Source organism: Stenella coeruleoalba (assembly GCF_951394435.1).
Source record: "Stenella coeruleoalba genome assembly, chromosome: 16".
In the NCBI taxonomy this organism is placed as follows: domain Eukaryota; kingdom Metazoa; phylum Chordata; class Mammalia; order Artiodactyla; family Delphinidae; genus Stenella; species Stenella coeruleoalba.
Window position 1 is genome coordinate 43,208,835 of NC_137162.1, and position 23,735 is coordinate 43,232,569.

General features: G+C 34.3%; 1 protein-coding gene across 2 annotated transcripts in view; it reads right to left on the reverse strand.

Moving 5' to 3' along the window:
* Positions 1–23,735, reverse strand: part of LOC307175108 (uncharacterized protein) — a 555,106-nt gene that overhangs the window by 22,514 nt on the left and 508,857 nt on the right. For both annotated transcript variants that reach the window (XM_079899978.1, XM_079899977.1), the window contains exon 5: positions 22,320–22,477. The gene's annotated coding sequence lies outside the window, so the exon portion shown is untranslated. The remainder of the gene's footprint in view (positions 1–22,319; positions 22,478–23,735) is intronic.

Consider the following 23,735-nt stretch of genomic DNA (forward strand, 5'->3'; position numbering starts at 1 on the left):
ATGTATGTGGAGTCTAGAAAAATGTTATAGATGATCTTACTTGCAAAACAGAAATAGTGACACAGATGTAGAGAACAAACATGGATACCAAGGGGGAAGGAGGGTGGGATGAATTGGGAGACTGGGATTGACATATATATACTACTATGTATAAAATAGGTAACTAATGAGAACCTACTGTATAGCACAGGGAACTCTACTCAGTGTTCTGTGGTGACCTAAATGGGAAGGAAATCCAAAAAAGAGGGGACATATGTATATGTATGGCTGATTCACTTTGCTGTGCAGCAGAAACTGACACAGCAGTGTAAATCAACTATATTCCAATAAAAAAATAAAAAATAAAATGATTTAAGCCAGTGAACTAATATGTAATTATGACAAAAATAGATAAAATCTATATTTTACCTCTTAAATGATAGCTATCTTTATCATATAAAAGAATGATAAAGCTAACTCTGGTTTGGTTTGTATCCATTTTCCAGTCCAATAAAGTGAATATACAAACCTTAAAAAAAAAAAGATGACAGGATTTCCTGTTTTTTTAAGGCTTAATAACATTCCAGTATATTTATATACCATATTTTCTTTATCCATTAATCTGTGTAAGCAGGAAATAGAAGGGTGGTTGCCATGGCTCAGGGAGAGGGAAGTAGGGAGTTGTTGAATTGGTATCAAGTTTCATGCAAGATGAGTAAGTTCTAGAGATCTGTACAACAGGGTGCTTATAATTATCAGTACTGTAATATGCACTTAGAAATTTGTTAAGAGGGTAGATCTCATGTTAAGTGTTCTTACCACAAAAGAAAACACAAAGATGCTTTTGGAGGTAATGGATATGTCTACTACCTTGATTGTGGTGATGGTTTCAAGTGTGTACACACATATCCAAACTCATCAAATTGTATATGTTAAATATTTTCAGTTTTTGTATATCAATTATACCTCAATAAACCTGTTTAAAAAATATTCTAAACCTTTGTTTTATTCATTAAACATGGGTAGTATTAATGCCTTCCTCATTGGGTTGTTTTGAATTTATGAATTCATTCATTCAATGAATACTGATTGAACAACATCTGTATCATAACTATCGTAGGCAATGTTTGGGCTTCATTGAACATTAGATTTTAGTGGCAACAAATAAATACATAGAAGTATATTTTATATTGAAATATTTGCTTTGAAGGAAGTAAGAGACTGAAATAATAGAGAAAGATGTCATTTTAGATAGAGTCATCAAGGAAAGCCCTCTGAGATGGGGACATTTGATAAAACTAAGTCAGATATATGGAAAATTAGGGGGAAGGGTTGAAACTCTAACTTAGTAAATAAAAGTCTTAGAACATTCATGAACTTAAAGAAGAGGATGTGGTGATAACAAAATGGACAATGGCTAAGAGTTCATTATAGACCATGTGGCCTGCAAGTCTACAGCCATAGTGTGGCCATGGCCACAGCAGGTAAAGAAAAAGAGTAAGAATAGAATCTTAAGCACCTTGGCCTGGAAAAGCAGATAATATGTAGAGGGGCACATGAATACTGGTGAGTAGCAACATTCTCTGCTATATAGTCAATTCACTAACTCCCGATTTATCTAGGTTCATCTCCCCTTATTTCTCACCTTGAAGTATATTTCTTATTTGCACTAAACTTTTACCATGCCACCTGTACACCATGAAATCCCATTCACATTTCCTTCACTCTTTTAACTTCATGGCTTCATTAATGGTCCACTCATGTATGAAGACTTATCCAAAGAACCATCTCCCCCAGAAGTTTCCTCTGAAATTCAGAGCTGAATTAAATGACATTCCTCTATGCTCCATTAACATTTTTATTACAGCACCTATGACATTTATGAAAATGTTTAGATATGTGCCTTATTTTTGTCTTATCATTTATTCTAAGCAAAGAATATATGATATGTATTTGATTACTAGTGCCTGTTTATTACCTATAATTTTATTTAGAAAGAAAACAATATTTCATGACAGTCCTCAGAGCTAATCTTACAGTTATTTACTAGAAAGTAAATGCACCAGTTGAGAGCCACCCTTGCCTTCTATAAGACAATTCATAGAGTAGAGGATAAGAGCATGGTGTCTGGAGTCAGGCTGCCTAATTTTGTATCCTGACTCCATTAATGACTTACTCCCTGAGCTTGAGCAAGTCATTCAATCTCTACACCTTAATTGCTTTGTCTGTGAAACAGGAATAAGGATAATACTTCCTAAATTGATTTTGAGGATTAAATGAATTTAACTTACAGTATGGTTAGTGTAATGCCTTGGTTATAATAAACAACCAAATATGTTAGCTGAAATTATTAGAAACTGTCAGTATCAGAAAAGTGTGAATAATAATCATTTAAAAGTAACTGCTTAAGATACTTTAAAAAGTATCAAAAAATACTGGGTAAGTCAAAGGAAAATGAGATGCCATTTTTGAGCAATCAGGTAAAAATTTTTAAATGTGAGATGCTATTTAGTACTGGTAAACATATGAGAAAATAGTTTCACACATTGCTTTTGGGAAGACACATTGATTCAGTTTCTTTGAAGTATAAAATTAAGCAATATCTACTGAAATTTAACATGCATATTCCCTTTGACACACTAATTTCACTAGTATTAATTATCCCTACAGTTACACAAATGAAAGTTTTATTGTGCTGAAAGATAGACTCCCTCTCCCCACCACAAATACACCAAGTAATGTCATTGCATTTTTTTAATAGTAAAATACAGATGACAACCAAAATGCCCATTAATAGGGAAATATTTAAACAAGTAATCACACAAGCCTGTGATGCAATACTGTGCTGTCATTAAATGAGAGACATAGATCTGCATATGCTATTTGAAAAGATATACAAATATATAAATTAATATTTGTGGACATCTTTTTTTGAGGACAGAATCACACACACATATGAATACTTATTAATAGTGATAACTCCAGGGTTATGAAATGTTGGAATGCTCTCATTTTTCATTTTGAACTTCTTGGTACTATCTGAGTGTTCCAACATGTCAACAACATGAATGTTCTAGATGTCTAATAACTTTCATATATTGCTATTTTTCCACAGACCAGAGATATCTGGATAGTGAATTTATATATTGTTTTAGTTTTCTTATTCTTCACTATATTAAAAATATCAAATATTCTTTTTAAATGTATAAACAGAATAAACGTGTTAACAGCACTTTTGCTTGAGCTGGCTTTAAGTGGCCAAAAGCGGATTAGAGATTTTTACTCTCATATGGAAAATTAAAATAATTTGAATCCTATTGATAGATAAACACACACAGACCAGTCATATCAATGGATAAAATACTGCAGTATGCGGCTCACAGTAAATTCTCTCTATTATTTATTGTTATCTTTATTATTTTTAACCTACTTATTTAGTTATTTTTGAAGAGGAGTAGATAGAAAAAGTAACCTCTTTAAGTGAAAACAACCTAAATGTTCATCAGTGGATGAATGGATAAAGAAATTGAGGTATATATATGTACAATGAAATATTATTCAGCCATAAAAAAGAATGAAATTTTGGCATTTGCAATAACATGGTAGGGCTTCAAAGGCATTATGCTAAGTGCAATAAGTTGACAGAGAAAGACAAATACCGTATGATTTCTCTTATGTGTAAAATCTGAAAAACAAAACAGAGAACAGACTGATGGTTGCAAAAGGCAGGGGGTAAGGGGTAGGAGAAATGGGTGAACTTTTTTTTTAGTTTAAATAAATAAAAATTATAATTAAAAATACCAATAAATAAAAACCTTTTTATAAAAAAAAACTATAGTTTCCAGAATAAAATATAGTTTATAAATTCTTTGAATAAAATTCCCTAGTAATGTTGTTCTAGAAGGATCAGTATGTGTAAATGATACTCCCCTAGTTTTGACTATGACACTGAGATTGTGCTTTGAGTTCTTAAAGAAAATACTGTGTTCTCAGGCCTGGTATGACAGGATTTAGAATATTTTGGAAATTAACGATTTTCACTTCCCTATCTTCCACAGTGAATCACAGGCTATGAAGACTACAAGGACATTTTATCATAAATTCTTGCTCATCCTGTAATATTCTATCATAATTACTATGAGAGGTGTCAGCACAAATAAGACTAAGGCAGAAAATAGAAATGGAGATTCCCCAAGGAGATGAACTAGAAGGAGAACCCTGTTTAGGAATTCAGTTATTTTGGGAAGAAATGAGTCCTATAAGCAGCAGGTGTATATGTAATAGAATGACTGTTTTAATTAAGCAGCATTTCCTCACAGAGTAATTACATACGTTGTTTACGTCTTTTTAGTTCATTAACCCATCTCTAATCTTTTTTCTTCTCATCCTACAAGTCAAAAGTTTTCTTTTAACTTCTTTTCATTATTAAACTTGTTTTCATAATGAAAGAAGCATATAATACGTAGTACTAAGGTTAAGGCAAATGTGTGTTCCTTACAAAGCAGTCAATTCAGGAATTCAAATAAGCATTCTCATAGTCTTACATACACGGTATTCTCTGAGTTTATAAGATGTATTGGGACATATTATTGTAAACAAGTATGCCTTAAAATCTACAGCAAAGAAAAATGTTTGGGGTATTCTCAAATGAGTATCACCGAGGGAAACTTCTGCCACAAGCTCTGCTGGGTGCTGCATGGAGGAGTAGTGGGAGGTTTTATGAGTTCGTTCTTACAGCCTAGACCTGTATGGTGTGTTGTATTTTGAACTAAATGGTTGTCAACTGAATTTAAACTTCCTACATGGACATACCCAGAAATATATCACTTTTATTCCTATGGAAGAATCTCTACCTAGAAATCACTACCAGGTCATCATGAGAACTCTAAAAGTTCCATATATTTTTTTTAACATTCCTAGAAGACTCAACTAAAGGAGAGCATGTTTGATATTCTTATTTATGCTTAGAAAGTTACAAATCCACAGTGTTTTATGAAAATATGCACTGAGGTTGTGTTCCTAGGAGAAAGACTATTCGTCAGAAGAGGCCAAGAGTTTAGATAGTTAAAAAATTTTAATTAGAAAGTCTCAGGACTAGAATAAGCCTACTGTATTTCAAACTGTTTAAATTTTGGGTCCTGTATATCTTCATTTTAGTACTTGTGATTGAGTTGCTCTATGTTGCTCACAGAAGCAGTCACAAAATACTCCTGTTACAGCACAGGAATCTTAAGGAAAGAAGAGAAAGTGTTTGTAAACTAAATTACAAGATGGGAAAAAAAACAGTCTTCTACATTTTTTGCCTGTCCATAGCAATTGCAAAAATAGGTGTTCAGAAGGCATGGCATCAAAATATACATGTAGATATTTACTCCAAATGCAGTTAAAATAAATGCCAATTATGACAACACATACATGTTTTCATGTCTGAATGAAAGTGTTCTGCATGGCTGCTCAAGGAATGATTTTTTTTTAAAGTGTGATGTATTTTGAACATCTGTTTTTGACAATTTCAGTGTAAAGGAATCTAGCTAGGAATTTCAAAGTACTAATTTTTGTGAAGAAAAACACCAGTGGTATGTTGTTGTCAAGTATATCTTCCCAGACATGAACTACAATGTATTTCTGAGGAGATATTAATGCGATTGATATCTGCAACATGATGGTAGGTTTTACAACAAAATAATGTGTTTGCGTATTTCCCTCATGTAAATTGCCTGCATTGAACAGTCACACACAGTTCCTCAAATATCAAATATAAAAATTTTCCTTATAATTTGTTTTCATTTATTGAAACAAAATCACAAAACTAAACTTTGTAAGGCATTTGACAGATGTCACCTTACTCTTGCATGAAATAGATGGGATAATTAGATTAATAAAACAAGACTAGAGTTTCATTTGCCAGTCCAAAAGTTTCCTAATTTTCAAGGAATGAAGGATATAGCACCACTAATTTTTTGTTAATCTAAGACTGGCCTCTTTCATGGAATTTTAAAAATATGCTAAAATAAATCCAACACTTAACTCTGTGCAAAATAGTCTTTAATGCTTGCAAGTAATTGCTTTATAAATCCTTTTGCATCCAATGACCAATCAATCAATACAGTTGCTCTTTTTTTGTTTTTACTATCGCCCAGCATTATATGCGTTTAAAGTCCATTAATGTTTTCTATTTAATTGTTTTGAATATTGCGTTCAAGGTAAAAAGACTAACACAGGATTGCTCTTGGCCTTATCACCTTTTGCTATAATGCCTTTCCTCAAGGAACGTGAGAGTGGAATTCAAGTATCGTGTAACTACAAAACTCAGCTTTATTGTCCTAACAATATATTAGACTATTTGAGGACTAGACTGACATGAGGACTATGCACCTAGCACTTTGTCTCTTCTATACCAGACACAGTTGGTGCTCCACAAAGAAGGTTTCTGGAATTCATATGAGAATCTCAAATAAACCTTGAGCATCAGTAATTAAGTGAAGCATTATAATGCAGATTAAGATTTGGATAGACATTTTCCTTTATGTTTAATATCATGGGTGAATGAAAAAAAAATATATATATATACACACACTTATGGATTTAAATCTTGTACTGATAGGATTCTGGAAGAAAGAAATAACATCAGATTGCATTCTCATATGAACAAATGAGAATAGGATAATTATTAAATCCTGGTGGTAGTTATTTCATCATGATATTTAAGGCAGACTTTATGCATAACAATTGCCTTGATCTCATATTTCCTCTTCCTATTTCTAGACACACTACAACATATCCCAAAACTGTGCTTTGGCTTGTCAATAATGAAATGTGAAACTGCAGTGTTTCCTGGTTTGTAATGGACTTTTAATAAAATTGTAAGAAATAAATAAATGGCAGCATTAACATCATTTTTAGGTTGACATTTTATATGTAACACTTTCAATAATATTTTACTCACACAGTGCTTATATAATCCTCTAGGTTTCATTCTCATTTAATCTAAATTAATATATATTCCTGCTGTGCCATATATTCATTAAAAATCAGTAAAAACTTATTTGGGTATGATTATTTATTTTTGCTTTATTTTATGATATGCTTATTGTTTTAGGTGTAGGAACTAAGCTAGATTTCTTTATGCAGGGCAGTTAATTGGTTTGAGAATGGTCATTATTTCAAAATAAATGCAAATTTAAATATTTTCTTAAGAATACTGGCAGAAGAAAAATCTGACTCATGAGATAAACTACAATTAAAATATATGACAATAAAAATATTGTAATAGAAAACATAACTTAGACACTAAATTTATAATTGCTTCTTAATGCTCTGGACTGCTCTGAATAAGGGTTTCCAATTGATAGCTCCATTGGATATTTCTAGCATTTTCTTTTAAAAAGGGCAAAATTGATGTATATATTGTATTTAAATTATTTTGGATCTATCAGCTTTAATAAGGCTCTAAGTCTCTAAGAAATAAAAAGCTAGAGATGTTTCATGGACTCTGGATTCAATTTTAGGGCAAAGTATGTATGGTAAACAGAATTCTGAGATGGCTTCCCCAAGATTGCCACCCCCTGGTTTAAGTGGTTGGAATCACTTGTATAATTTCTTCCCTTGAGTGTGGACTGTGAATATGTTAGACAAAAGCAAAAGAATGGACACATCAGTCCTACAGATGTAAGAAAGTATTTCATTAACTGAAAAGGAGTTCACTTTAATTATATTATCTTTTGCTCACATTATTTGATTTTACTTGACAATAATTTATATGCAGAGGCGTTTTCCACATTGACTTGATAAATGCCCCCCCAGAGTTAAAACTCACTGCCTTCTACATTATTTTTTGTTTACAGGATCATCTCTATAATAGACTAATAAAATAACTAAGAGTTTGAATATGATTTTCTACCTAAATTAAGAAGCATGGTATAATATTATGCTTACAGTTGAAAAATTTTAAATTAGCCAAGTATTCTTTTGAAATTAAAATTGGAAAATACAATGTATAATTTGGTCACTATCCAGAGAAAACAATGCAACAAAGGTGAACTGAGATACAATTTTACTTTAAATTTCCTAGCTATAGAAATAGACTTTAGCAAAAAAAAAAAAAAAAAAAAAGAAAAAGAAATAGATGTTAGCATTTATGATGTCATTTCTAAAAGAAATAATTATTAATAATCTTTTCAAACAACCCAAGGAATCTAAGACACTTCAAGAAATATAGAAATGTGTACCGAAATCCTTAAGAAGGCTGGAAAGAATAAAATAGGAAACAGGTAGGCAACTGAAGACCTGGTCAACATCCTGTCTGTAAGCCATTTTAGGGAGATGATAAATAAGCATATTAAAAAAAAACTATATGTATATATGCTTTGTTGTATTGTTTCCTTCTACTGTTAAGTTTCATTCAGTCATATATTTCTTTGGAAGTCCTGTTATGTACAAGATCGTGATAGACATTAGGGGATATTCCCAGGGTCATTTTGCAGACGAGCTAATAATGAATTAAGGAGCTAATGATTATTAAGATGATTAACTATATGAAATAAAATGAACAGAAGAGTTGGTGGTTGATAAAGGTAGCAAAGGCTTAAGGACTAATCATCTGCAGCAGTAAAAAAGGAAGTTCAATTTCTGAAACGAAAAGTTTATAAACATTCTGTTCTCTCTGTCCAACCTACGCCTAGTATAATATATTGAGCTGTAATTTGATACATCTGCTATTAATAATATGTTTCATCAAAAGTATTTAGATGGAGATTATTCAGCCAGGGCTGTAAAAGCATGGTGAGAACTTGTCACTGAAGGTGGGTGTCAGGAAGAAATCTGGGCAAAGGCAATAGGATTAGAAGAGGAAGCATGATCATCAAAATAAGTGAAGTGTCTTTTACTGGAGAGTCTAATCCAGTAGAGATATAACTGTAAATGTGTCACCTACATCAAATATAAAAAAGATAATTTAGTAGAGGAAAAGGATATTTAAATATCCATGGGAAAATATTCAGCATATCTTTATCAAGGCCCTCATTCTGACTAGAAGTTAATTTAATGAACAGAGATTTTTAGAGAGCTCAGTTGGACCTTTCCTAACTCCCACTGGCCTCTGATGGAAGGTTTAAAAGAATTGTAGTTCTGCCACACAGATTATGGAGTATGTTAATCTTAAATCAGTGTACTCTGAAAACATTATGTAAAAAAATACTCTATGAGTAAAAGCTAATGATAGTGTTTTTTGGAAATTTTCTTAACTGGAATAAAGTGGTGTGAATGTGAAATCCACTGTCTTGTATACTATCCTTAGTGCTGGCCAAAATCAAAGTGCAGACATTGTTGAACCCATCAATGTATATTCCCTACTTACAAATTGCAATGGAACCTGTTTAAAAATCATCTTATGAGTTGGTATTTATATATATGTATGAAATATAGAAATATTAACTATTCATACATAGCAGGCAGTACATCAGAGCAGGCAAGAGTGGTAGAGCCAAACTCAGACTGCCTGGATCCCCATCCCACAGCTGTACCCTTGACAAGTTGAGTGGATTTGGGCAATATATGTGTAAATTCTCTCAATGCTTGCTCATATGTACATTTTTGTTAAAATATATACCTCTTTTGTGGGGATTGATTGTGAAAATACATAAAAAAGCTTCCCACACATCTGGCACATAGTAATCCTTCAACAAATTATTATTATAGATACATCAGGAGGAATGGCATTATGGGAAAATAAGAAGTATATAATACTCTTAGTACTAAGTAGTTGTTTAACCTTGAGTATGTCTCTTGATCTCTCTGGGCCTCTTCCTTATGGTTCCTTCTATGTCACTGATTCAATAACCAGTTGAATGTGAAAATGTTTAGAGCAATTCATTCAGGGAGAATAAAAGTAAAGGTGAAGCCCTGGGAAATAAATGTCAACAACATTTGTATATATATATCAACACCCACTCTGTCTGGGTGGACATATAATCCCACAAATGATCTCACATAATTTCAAAAGGAAATAATTTGAGGATGGGCTGCTTATTCAATAGAAAGTTTTCTCCACACTAAATTATCTTAATATTTATTCTCCAATTCCTGACAGTAAGTGTTGTTATATTATCATAACTAGCACACAGTAGGTGTTTAAGAAACATATATAAACTTGTTATTTTGATTAGATTTTATCCTCAATTCTAAGGTATTTTTGAAATAGTAAAACATCAAGATCAAAGTACTTCCATGGAAAGATATGAACCTCATTCTGTAATGTATAAGATTTTGTTCTAATAACTGTTGCTCTCACAACAGTGCTTATGTACCTTCTCCCCTAGAGAAAAGCATTTTCCTATAATGTGAATGTTGTTTCAACTTCTATAGCTAGTTTGGTAGGTTTCTATTATGAATGGGTCTTAGCAACAAAAATCTATTAGGGTATCATAAAAATTAGTGGAATATTTAAAAATCATGAACCAGGACATAAATGTCACTATTATTTGACATTATATGAGTTACTAGCTAGCATAATTAAGTTAACCAAATTAGACAGTCAAAAAAAAAATAACAGTATAGAGATGAAAAGTAATAAACTATAATTATCAGTAGATTATAAGGGGTCTGATAGATTTTTTTCATAGAGATGTTAGTAGTGTTAGCTATAAATAAGAACAATGTACAAAATTTAATTACACTGCTTTAGACCAAAAATAAAATTTGAAAGAAGTAAACATCAAAAAGTATACAACATGGATGGCAGTCATTCTGACAAAAGTTATTTAAGTTTTCTGGGGGGAAAAGCATACATCTTTACAGAAAGGCAGTAGAGAAAACCTATATAAATATAGGACTATATCCATGGATTACAATTCTCAACATAAAAATATCTTTACTTTCAGAATTGATAAATGGAGTAATGCTCTTCTAAACAAAATCCTAACATTGCTTTGTGGAACTGGCATGCTTATTCTAAAAATTATATAACCATTCCTCTCTTGAAGAAGAACAAAAGAAAAGGACTTACTGACAGCAAAAAGAAATTTTTTGCTGACAAACAAAAAGAAATTACTGACAGCAAGTCATTGAGGTACTAATGCAGGAAGAGAGAAAAAGACCAATGTGAGAGCATAGGGAGAACAATATTGTTCATATGTTGCATAATATATGGCAAAATAGGCTCCAATGATCTGTAAATATATGATAGACTATTCAACTGAAACATCTGAGTGGTCTCAATATATCAAAAATCATTGAAGTTTTATTTTTAATCATACTGTGAACAAAAAGCATTGATACCATGAATTAAAGAAAAATGTGTCTTTATTCCTGCCCTGCAAATAGGTTCATCTGTACCATTTTTCTAGATTTCATATATATATGTTAATATACAGTATTTGTTTTTCTGACTTACTTCACTCTGTATGACAGACTCTAGGTCCATCCACATCTCTACAAATGACCCAGTTTCATTCCTTTTATGGCTCAGTAATATTGCATTTTATATATGTACACATCTCCATCATAGAGAATGGACATGTGAACAAGGGGAGTGGGAAGCAGGGGGTGAGATGAATTGGGAGATTAGGATTGACATATATCCACTACCATGTGTAAAACTGATAGCTAGTGGGAACCTGCTGTATAGTGCAGGGAGCTCAGCTTGGTGCTGCGTGGTGACCTAGATGGGTGGAATCGGTGGGGGATGTCCAAGAGGGAGGGGATATATGTATACATATAGCTGATTCACTTGGTTGTACAGCAGACACTAACAACACTGTAAAGCAACTATACCCCAATAAAATAAAGAAGACTCAAAAAAAATGTGAAAGTGAAAACTTAAAAACTTGTGAAAGAGAATATAGGAGAATAATATCATGACCTTGGTGGTAGATAAGATTTCCTAAACAAAATTTAGAAAGGAATAATCATGATGAAATATTGATAATTTGAGCCTCTTTAAAATTAAAGTTTCATTTATCACAGAATACCATACAAACTAAAAACACAAAAAATTAGAAAAGTTATTTGTATTATATAAACAAAAACAATTAATTACCACTTTAAAAAAGCGTACAAATAGAAAATTCAGAAGGAAGAAATTTGAACAGATGACACTAATGTCTAATAAACAATTAAAAATTCATAATGATCAGAAAAGTTCAAGGTAAAACTGCAATGAAATACTTTCTCCAACCAGAAGAATGGAAAAAATTTTAAAGTTAGGTAATACCAAGTATCAGTAAGGAATAAGGGAACAAGAACTCTTATACTGCCTCAGAAAAGTCATTCACTAAAACTGCTTTTATTATTGAAATATAATTCACATACCATAAAATTCACATTTAAAAAGTTTACAATTCAGTTGCCTTTAGTATATTCACAAAGTTGTGCAACATCACCACTATCTAATTCAAAAACATTTCTGTTACCCAACAAATAAACCCCATACCCATTATCAGTCAGTCCTCATTCCTCTACCCTCTTCACCCAGCTTGCCTCCTCACCCCAGTCCATAGCAAACATTTATCTGCTTTCAGGGTCTATGGATTGGCCTTTGGTGTCTGGTTCATTCACGTACCATCGTATTTTCAAGGTTCATCCATGCTTTAGCATTATCAATACTTCATTTCTTTTTACGACTTTGTTTTCTGTAACCTTGCTGAGCCTGTTTATTAGCATACTTTTAAAAAAATTATGCTTTACGATTTTTTATATGTAGCATATGCAAATATAGATAATTTTACTCCTTTCTTTCCAATCTGGATGACTTTTATTTCTTTTTCTTGCCTAATTGCCTTTACTAGATCCTCCAAAACAATGCTGGAAGAGAAATGGCAATAGTGAGCATCTTTGTGTTGTTCATCTTAGGAAAGCTTTTAGTCCTTCACCATTAAGTATGATTTTAGTTGTAGGTTTTTCATAGATGTCCTTTATCTAGTAGATTAAGTTCCCCAGCTTGCTAGTTTGTTGAGTATTTTTATAAAAAATGTGTCGGACATTATCAAATGCTTGTTCTGCATCTGTTGAGATGGTCATGTGTTTTTTGTTTTTTATTTTTTGGATATGCTGTATTATCATTAGTTTACATTTAAGTGTTGAACAAACCTTGCATACTTGGGATAAATCCCACTTGGTTATGATGTATAACTCTGTTTGTATGTTACTGGATTCTATTTGCTATTATTTTGTTAAGGATTTTATGTCTATATTCGTAAGGATATTGGTCCATAATTTTCTTGTGATGTCCTTGTCTAGTTTTGCTATTGGAATAATACTGGCATTCTAGAATAAGTTAGAGAGTGTTTCTGTCTCTTCAATTTTGGAAAAAATCATAAAAGAATGACTAATTAATTTAAAAAATTTTTATTTATGGTATTAATTTTTTCTTTATGGAAATTCACCAGTGAAAGTATTTGATCTTTTTGTGGGAAATTTTGTTATTACTATTTTAATATCTTTACTTATTATAAATCTATTCAGATTATCTGTTTCTTCTTAAGTCAGCTTTGGTAGTTTGCATTTTTCTAGAATTTGTCTATTTCACCTATGTTATCTAATTTGCTGGCACAAAATTGACTTTTATCACTTACTATATAAAATGCTTTTGAGATTCATCTACACTATATCGTGTATCAGAATCACTTGCTTTTAAAAAATTTTGAGTAGTATTCTGTTGTATACACATACTACCATTTGTTTATTCTTGCACCTTATTATTCTAGTCTGACTTTTGTGATTAAAGTTATTAAAACAGTCTCATGCAAGTCTCTGTATGAACAGATAGTTTAATTTCTCTTGGTTTGATATCTAAAAGTTGGATATGACAGGTTATTGTTTCATTAGGTGAGAAAGTGACAAAACTGTTTTCTAAACCCGTTGTTTCATCTTACATCCCCAGCAAAGTATGAGAACTCTAATTGTTCCACATGCTATGAGATCTTAGTATTATGTGTTATTTTGTTATTGGTGGTGGCATTAGCCATTCCAACAAGTGTGTAGTCACATCTCATTATGGTTTAAAATTACATGTCCATAATGACTAATGATAAGTGTCTTTTTATAGCTTGTCATCCCTAATAATGTATACTTATTCTTAAAATTAAAACTAAATAATTGATATGAGAATATGGAAAGATTATTTCTAGAGACTTTGTCATAATTAGAATTACCAAATACTATAAAAATAGGATGAAATTATTTTTGATAGTGATATCCATGATTACATCAACATTTACTTTACAGAAATTACCTTTGGTTACTAAAATATACAACAAATTCATCAGAGAAGGTATGTGGACTCTGCACATGTTTTTCTAGAAAATAGTGAAATTCTGGAAGGGATTTCCTAAACCTGTGAACTGTATTCTATTTTAATCAACTTCCTAATGCCTCTAAAGTAAATAGGTCAGCAAAGCAAGTTGCATATTTTGCAATGAGTTAAAAAGCTTTGCATTTATATTAAGAATGTACCAAAACAACAAAAAAAGAATTTACGTAGAACATCAAATCCAAAAAGACCTCAATGAAGTGGTTAAGTTTTATACTGGTTGCAGATTAGGTAATTTAGAGGCTACACTTAGTCGTCCAATGTAACAAATGGAGAATTTCAATCACACATTTATTGACCAAATAGTACCCTAGATATCTGAAATATATCATGAAATGTTTAATGCAGCATTCAGTGGTGACTTACTTTAAAGAAAAATGTTATGCACTTGATTTTGGCTCAGCAATGATTACTTCATTGTAATTTTCACTCAACTTTACTAGAGTATAGTATAATAGTTTGTATTTTAGAATATGTTATAGAAAAGCTAACACCAAGGAAACTATTAACAAAAGTAAATAATTTTATTCACTAGTCATTTAAACTAAAATAATGAACATATAACTATTTTTCTATGAATTTAAAATATATGTTAATCCAAGGTAATTTTTTAAAACTATAAGACTACACACCGAATTCTTAGTTATTTGGAAAGGGTCAAAATGAGAAATTGGTCTCAAGTAAAAAAATTAATAAAATTCTCATTTGACACTAATGAATATTAAATGATTGTGAATACTGGCCCCTAAACCCACTTGTTATCAATTTGAGCTGCATGGAATTGGAATGGCTGCCTTACAAGAAATTCAGTTCCATATACCTAAAATTGTCAAAAGAAAAGACTATTATTGCTCATTAGAGAGCATTGTGGAGAAAACGATTATTACCTAGTTGGGTCTTGCTGAAAGTCCCCATTAGCACTAATATTTTACTATGCAATAATAAGTAGACAGGGGTAATTTTTCTTTCCTTCTCCCTTTCTTTTTTTCTTTCATAGGGGAATGATATTATCTTGGATCACACAGAAGTATGCAGTATATTAAATCATTCATTCCTTTTTGGTTTCTAAAGGAATAGGATATCAGTTTGTTCCTACCTAGAAATCTTGGGTTAACATTCTAAAAGGAAAGATGAAATGAACCTAACTGTAACATGTTTCAAAAGTGTAAGAGTATGGCAATCTTCTTGAAATATCTATTCTTCTCTTTTTTCTTCATAACTCCAGAATTATAAAAGCACAAGTGGCTGCCCAGATAAAAATCACATTTTGCTGCTTCTCTCACTGCCACATGTGGCCTAGCAACTGCAGCCTGCCCTACAGACTGGCAGTGGAAGGGATAGGGGCATTTTCTGAATAACATTTTCCTGAAACAGCTTGACTCTCATGTCTTCTTCCCCTTTTCACACTCTGTAGAGAAGATATGAACCAGCTTTTACCACACAGGGGGAACACTTGGGGATGGTAGATGAAGATAAAGGGAAACGTAAGCCTCAGGTTGACTGGTGGCACACCCAGTAGAAAGATGAAAATTTGGAAAGACTGACAGTATCAAATGTTGGTGAGAATGTGGAGCAACAACAGCTCCTATGCATTGTCTGTGGAAGGCTAATGGTAGAATAATTTTGGAGAATTCTTCAGCAATTTCTCATAAAATTAAACACATATGTGCCCTAAGACCTAGCAATTCCACACCTAGGTATTTATACAAGAGAAATAAAAACATATGCATAGAGGGGAATGAAGAGTTATTGTTTAATGGACAGAGTTTCTACTTGGTATGATGAACAAGTTCTGGAAATCAATAGTGGTGATGGTTGCACAACACTGTGAATGTACTTAATGCTGCTGAATTGTACATTTAAAATGTACAATTAAATTAAAATGGTAAAATTTATGTTGTGTATATCTCACCACAATAAGAAAATATAACCATAGAAAGACTTCTACAGAAATTTCCAGGGTAATTTTATTCATAATAGCTCAAAACAAAAAACAATCAAAATGTCTATCAAAAACTGAATGAAAAAAGGTATTGTCACAAATTTACTAAGAGTAAGGGTTGGCAAATTAGAGCCAACTGGACAAATCTGGCCTGAGGCTTGTATCTATACAGCTTGAGTGCTACAAATGGTATTTATATTTTTAAAGAATTATAAAACATTTTTTAAAGACAGTTACATAACAGAGACTAATTTGTGACCAGCAAAACTTCAGATATTACTCTGTGGCTTTTACAGAAAAAACTTACCAATCTTGTAATTACTCAGCAGTAAGAAAAATATATTATGGAAACAAACAACCCTGTAAATATATCTAATAAACATGTTTATTAGATATACATAGAAAGAAGCCAGGCCCCAAAGATATATATTACATGGTTCAATTTATATTAAGTTATAGAATGGGGGAAAACAAATAAATGCATTTAACATCAACAAAATGTGATTAAACTGACAACGCATGCTTCCCAATGTGATCTGCTGAAAAGGATACATTACTTATATGATATTAATGCCAAAAATGCACTATTGAAATTTAATCATCAGAATACATCATAAAACAAAATCTGAGGGACATTCTACAGAAAAACTGGCTTAGACTCTTCAAAACAATGTCATGAAAGACAAATAAGGGCTGAAGAATTATTCAAGTTTAAAAGTAACTAGAGAGACCTTCAAGATGGCAGAGTAGTGAGACGTGGAGATCACCTTCCTCCCCACAAATACATCAGAAATACATCTACATGTGGAACAGCTCCTACAGAACAACTACTGAACACTAGCAGACCTCAGACTTCCCAAAAAGCAAGAAAATCTCCACATACCTGGGTAAGGCAAGAGAAAAAATGAAAAACAGAGACAAAAGAATAGGGACGGGGGCTTCCCTGGTGGCACAGTGGTTGAGAGTCTGCCTGCTGATGCAGGGGACACAGGTTCGTTCCCTGGTCCGGGAAGATCCCACATGCCACGGAGCAGCTGGGCCCATGAGCCATGGCCACTGAGTCTGCACGTCCGGAGCCTGTGCCCCGCAACGGAGAGGCCACAACAGTGAGAGGCCCGCGTACCGCAAAAAAAAAAAAGAATAGGGACAGGACCTGCACCTCTGGGAGGCAGCTGTGAAGGAGGAAATGTTTCCACACACTAGGAAGCCCCTTCACTGGCAGGGGGTGGCGGCAGGGGGGAAGCTTCAGAGCCATGGAGGAGGGCGCAGCAATAGGGGTGCAGAGGGCAAAGTGGAGAGATTCCTGCACAGAGGATCGGTGCCAACCAGCACTCACGAGCCTGAGACGCTTGTCTTCTCATCCCCCGGGGTGGGTGGGGGCTGGGAGCTGAGGCTCGGGCTTCGGAGGTCAGACCCCAGGGAGACGACTGGGGTTGGCTGCGTGAACACAGCCTGAAGGGGGCTAGTGCACCACATCTAGCTGGGAGGTGGTCTGGGAAAAAGTTTAGACCTGCCTAAGAGGCAAGAGACCATTGTTTCAGGGTGTGCGAGGAGAGGGGATTCAGAGCACCACCTAAATGAGCTCCAGAGATGGGCACAAGCGTGGCTATCAGTGCAGACACCAGAGATGGGCATGAAACGCTAAGGCTGCAGCTGCAACCACAAAGAAGCCTGTGTGCGAGCACAGGTTACTATCCACACACCCCCAGGAGCCTGTGCAGCCCACCACTGCAAGAGTCCCGTGATCCAGTGACAACTTCCCCGGGAGAACACACAGCGCGCCTCAGGCTGTTGCAACGTCATGCTGGCCTCTCCCACCACAGGCTCACCCCGCATTCTGTACCCCTCCTTCCCCCCGGCCTGAGTGAGCCAGAGCCCCCGAATTAGCTACTACTTTAACCCCGTCCTGTCTGAGAGAAGAACAGACAACCTCAGGTGACCTACACACAGAGGCGGGGCCAAATCCAAAGCTGAACCCCAGGAGCTGTGAGAACAAAGAAGAGAAAGGGAAATTTCTCCCAGCAGCCCGAGAAGCAGCAAATTAAATCTCCACAATCAACTTGATATACCCTACATCTCTGGATTAGCTGAATAGCCAGTGAATCATCCCAAAATTGAGGCAGTGGACTTTGGAGCAAGAGGAGACTTGCGGTTTGCTTTCTGCATCTAATTTGTTTCTGGTTTTATGTTTATCTTAGTTTAGTATTTCGAGTTTATCATTCGTTGATTTGTTTGCTCTCTTCCTTCTTTTTATATATGTAGATATATATATATCTTTTTCCTTTTCTCATTTTGTGAATGTGTATGTGTATGCTTCTTTGTGTGAGTTTGTCTCTTTGCTTTTACCATTTGCCCTAGGGTTCTGTTTGTCCGTTTTTTGTTTCTTTGTTTGTTTTTTAGTATAGCTTTTAGCGCTTATTGTTGGTGGATTTGTTTTTTGATTCTGTTGCTCTCTTCTTTCTTTTTATTACTTTAAAATTTTTTGATTCTTAATAATTTAAAAAATTTTGATAACATCTTATTTTTTTCTCTCCTTTTTTTTTTCTCCCTTTTCAACTGAGCCATATGGCTGACAGGATTTTGGTGCTCTGGCATGGTGTCAGGCTTGTGCCTCTGAGGTGGGAGAGCCGAGTTCAGGACATTTGTCCACCAGAGACCTCCAAGCTCCACATAATATCAAATGGCAAAAGATCTCCCAGAGATCTCTGTCTCAACACTAAGACCCAGCTCCACTCAACAACCAGCAAGCTACAGTGCTGGACACCCTATGAAAAACAATTAGCAAGACAGGAACATAACCCCACCCATTAGCAGAGAGGCTGCCTAAAATCATAATAAGGTTACACACCACCAGATGCAATCCTGCCCATCAGAAAGACAAGATCCAGCCTCATACTCCAGAACGTAGGCAGTAGTCCCCTCCACCAGGAAGCCTACACAACCCACTGAACCAACCTTAGCCACTGGGGACAGACAACAAAAACAATGGGAACTACGAACCTGCAGCCTAGGAAAAGGAGATGCCAAACACAGTAAGTTAAGCTAAATGAGAAGACAGAGAAACACACAGCAGATGAAGGAGCAAGGTAAAAACCCACCAGAACAAACAAATGAAGCGTAAGTAGGCAGTCTACCTGAAAAATAATTCAGAGTAATGATAGTAAAGATGATACAAAATCTTGGAAATAGAATGTAGAAAATAAATGTTTAACAAGGACCTAGCAGAACTAATGAGCAAACAAAAAATGATGAACAACACAATAGATGAAATTAAAAATTCTCTAGGAGGAATCAATAGCAGAATAACTGAGGCAGAAGGACGGATAAATGACCTAGGAGATAAAATAGTGTAAATAACTACCGCAGAGAGGAATAAAGAAAAAAGAATGAAAAGAATTGAGGACAGTCTCAGAGACCTCTGGGACAACATTAAATGCACCAACATTTGAATGAAAGGAGTCCCAGAAGAAGAAGAGAAACAGAAAGTGACTGAGAAAATATCTGAAGGATTATAGTTGAAAAATCTCTAATATGGGAAAGGAAATAGTCAATCAAGTACAGGATGCACAGAGAGTCCCATACAGGATAAATACAAGGAAAAAAACGCCAAGACACATGTTAATCAAACTATCAAAAATTAAATACAAAGAAAAAATATTAAAAGTAGCAAGGGGAAAACAAAAAATAACATACAAGAGAATCCCCATAGGTTAACAGCTAGCTGATCTTTCAGCAGAAAGTCTGCCAGCCAGATGGGGGGGTGGCAGGACATATGAAAAGTTATGAAAGGGAAAAATCTAGAAAAAAGATTGCTGTAACAGCAAGGATCTCATTCAGATTCGATGGAGAAATTAAAACATTTACAGACAAGCAAAAGCTAAGAGAATTCAGCACCACCAAAGCAGCTTTACATCAAATGCTAAAGGAACTTCTCTAGGCAGGAAATACAAGAAAAGGAAAAGACCTACAATAACAAACTGAAAACAATTAAGAAAATGGTAATAGGAACATACATATCGATAACTACCTTAAATGTAAATGGATTAAATGATACAACCAAAAGACACAGACTGAGTGAAGGTATACAAAAACAAGACTCATATATATGCTGTCTACAAGAGACCCACTTCAGACCTAGGGACACATACAGACTGAAAGTGAGGGGATAAAAAAATATATTCTATGCAAATGGAAATCAGAAGAAAGCTAGGATAGCAATTCTCATATCAGACAAAATATACTTTAAAATAAAGACTGTTACAAGAGACAAAGAAGGACACTGTACTATATAATGATCAAGGGATCAATCCCAGAAGAAGATATAACAATTGTAAATATTTATGTACCCAACATAGGAGCACCTCAATACATAAGGCAAGTGCTAACACCCATAAAAGGGGAAATCAACAGTAACACAATCATAGTAGGGGACTTTAACACCCTACTTTCACCAATGGACAGATCATCCAAAATCAAAATAAATAAGAAAACAGAAGCTTTAAATGATACATTAAACAAGATGGACTTAACTGATATTTATAGGACATTCCATCCCAAAACAACACTTTCTTCTCAAGTGCTCTTGGACCATTCTCCAGGATAGATCATATCTTGGGTCACAAGTCAAGCCTTGGTAAATTTAAGAAAATTGAAATCGTATCAAGTATCTTTTCTGACCACAATGCTATGAGACTAGATATCAATTACATGACAAAATCTGTAAAATATACAAACACATGGAGGCTAAATAATACGCTACTAAATAATCAAGAGATCACTAAAGAAAACAAAGAGGAAATCAAAAAATACCTAGAAACAAATGACAGTGAAAACACGATGACCCAAAACCTCTGGGATGCACCAAAAACAGTCCTAAGAGGGAAGTTTAGAGCAATACACTCCCACCTCGGGAAACAAGAAACATCTCAAATAAACAACCTAACCTTACAGCTAAAGCAATTAGAGAAAGAACAAAAACCCCCCAAAGTTAGCAGAAGGAAAGAAATCATAAAGATCTGATCAGAAATAAATGAAAAAGAAATGAAGGAAACAATAGCAAAGATCAATAACACTAAAAGCTGGTTCTTTGAGAAGATAAACAAAATTGATAAACATCTAGCCAGACTCATCAAGAAAAAGAGGGAGAAGACTCAAATCAATAGAATTAGAAATGAAAAAGGAGAAGTAACAACTAACACTGCAGAAATACAAAGGATCATGAGAGATTACTACAAGCAACTCTATGCCAATAAAATGGACAACCTGGAAGAAATGGACAAATTCTTTCAAAAGCACAGCCTTCCGAGACTGAACCAGGAAGAAATAGAAAATATAAACAGACCAATCACAAGCACTGAAATTGAGACTGTGATGAAAAATCTTCCAACAAACAAAAGCCCAGGACCAGATGGCTTCACAGGTGAATTCTATGAAACGTTTAGAGAAGAGCTAACACCTATCCTTCTCAAACTCTTCCAAAATATAGCAGAGAGAGGCACACTCCCAAACTCATTGTACGAGGCCACCATCACTGTGATACCAAAACCAGACAAAGATGTCACAAAGAAAGAAAACTACAGGCCACTATACTGATGAACATGGATGCAAAAATCCTCAACAAAATACTAGCAAACAGGCCTTCCCTGGTGGCGCAGTGGTTGAGAGTCTGCCTGCCAATGCAGGGGACACAGGTTCGTGCCCCAACCCGGGAGGATCCCACATGCCGCAGAGCAGCTGGGCCCATGAACAGTGGCCACTGAGCCTGTGCGTCCAGAGCATGTGCTCCACAACGGGAGAGGCCACAACAGTGAGAGACCCACGTACCAAGGGCAAAAAAAAAAAAAAAAAAAATACTAGCAAACAGAAACCACCAGCACATTAAAAGGATCATACACCATGATCAAGTGGGTTTTATCCCAAGAATGCAAGGATTCTTCAATATTTGCAAATCAATTTATGTGATATACCATATTAACAAATTGAAGAATAAAAACCATATGATCATCTCAATAGATGCAGTAAAAGCTTTTGACAATATTCAGCACTCATTTATGATAAAAAACCCTCCAGAAAGTAGGCATAGAGAGAACTTACCTCAACATAATAAAGGCCATATATGACAATCTCACAGCCAACATCATTCTCAATGGTGAAAAACTGAAACCATTTCCTCTAAGATCAGGAACAAGACAGGGTTGTCCACTCTCGCCACTATTATTCAACACAGTTTTGGAAGTTTTAGCCACAGCAATCTGAGAAGAAAAAGAAATAAAAGGAATCCAAATCAGCAAAGAAATAAAACTGTCATTGTTTGCAGATGACATGATACTATACATAGAGAATCCTAAACATGCTACCAGAAAACTACTAGAGCTAATCAATGAATTTGGTAAAGTAGCAGGATACAAAATTAATGCACAGAAATCTCTTACATTCCTATACACTGATGACGATGAAAAATCTGAAAGAGAAATTAAGGAAACACTTCCATTTACCATTGCAACAAAAAGAATAAAATATCTAGGAATAAAACTACCTAAGGAGACAAAAGACCTGCATGCAGAAAACTACAAGACACTGATGAAAGAAATTAAAGATGATACAAACAGATGGAGAGATATACCATGTTCTTGGATTGGAAGAATCAACATTGTGAAAATGACTCTACTACCCAAAGCAATCTACAGAGTCAATGCAATTCCTATCACTACCAATGGCATTTTTCACAGAACGAGAACAAAAAATTTCACAATTTGTATGGAAACACAACAGACCCCAAATACCAAAGCAATCTTGAGAAAGAAAAACAGAGCTGAAGTAATCAGGCTCCCTGACTTCAGACTATACTACAAAGCTACAGTAATCAAGACAGTATGGTACTGGCACAAAAACAGAAATATAGATCAATGGAACAGGATAGAAAGCCCAGAGATTAACCCACACTCCTATGTCACCGTATCTTTGATAAAGGAGGCAAGAATATACAATGGAGAAAAGACAGCCTTTTCAATAAGTGGTGCTGGGAAATCTGGACAGCTATATGTAAAAGAATGAAATTAGAACACTTCCTCACACCATACACAAAAATAAACTGAAAATGGATTACAGACCTAAATGTAAGGCCAGAAACTATCAAACTCTTAGAGGAAAGTATAGGCAGAACACTTTTACATAAATCACAGCAAGATCCTTTTTGATCCACCTCCTAGAGAAATGGAAATAAAAAACAAAAATAAATAGGACCTAATGAAACTTAGAAGCTTTTGCATAGCAAAGGAAATAATAAACAGGATGAAAAGACAACCCTCAGAATGGGAGAAACTATTTGCAAATGAAGCAACTGACAAAGGATTAATCGCCAAAAATTACAAGCAGTTCATGCAGCTCAATATTAAAAAAACTAACAGCCCAATCCAAAAATGGGCAGAAGACCTAAATAGACATTTCTCCAAAGAAGATATACAGATTGCCAACAAACACATGAAAGGATGCTCAACATCCCAAATCATT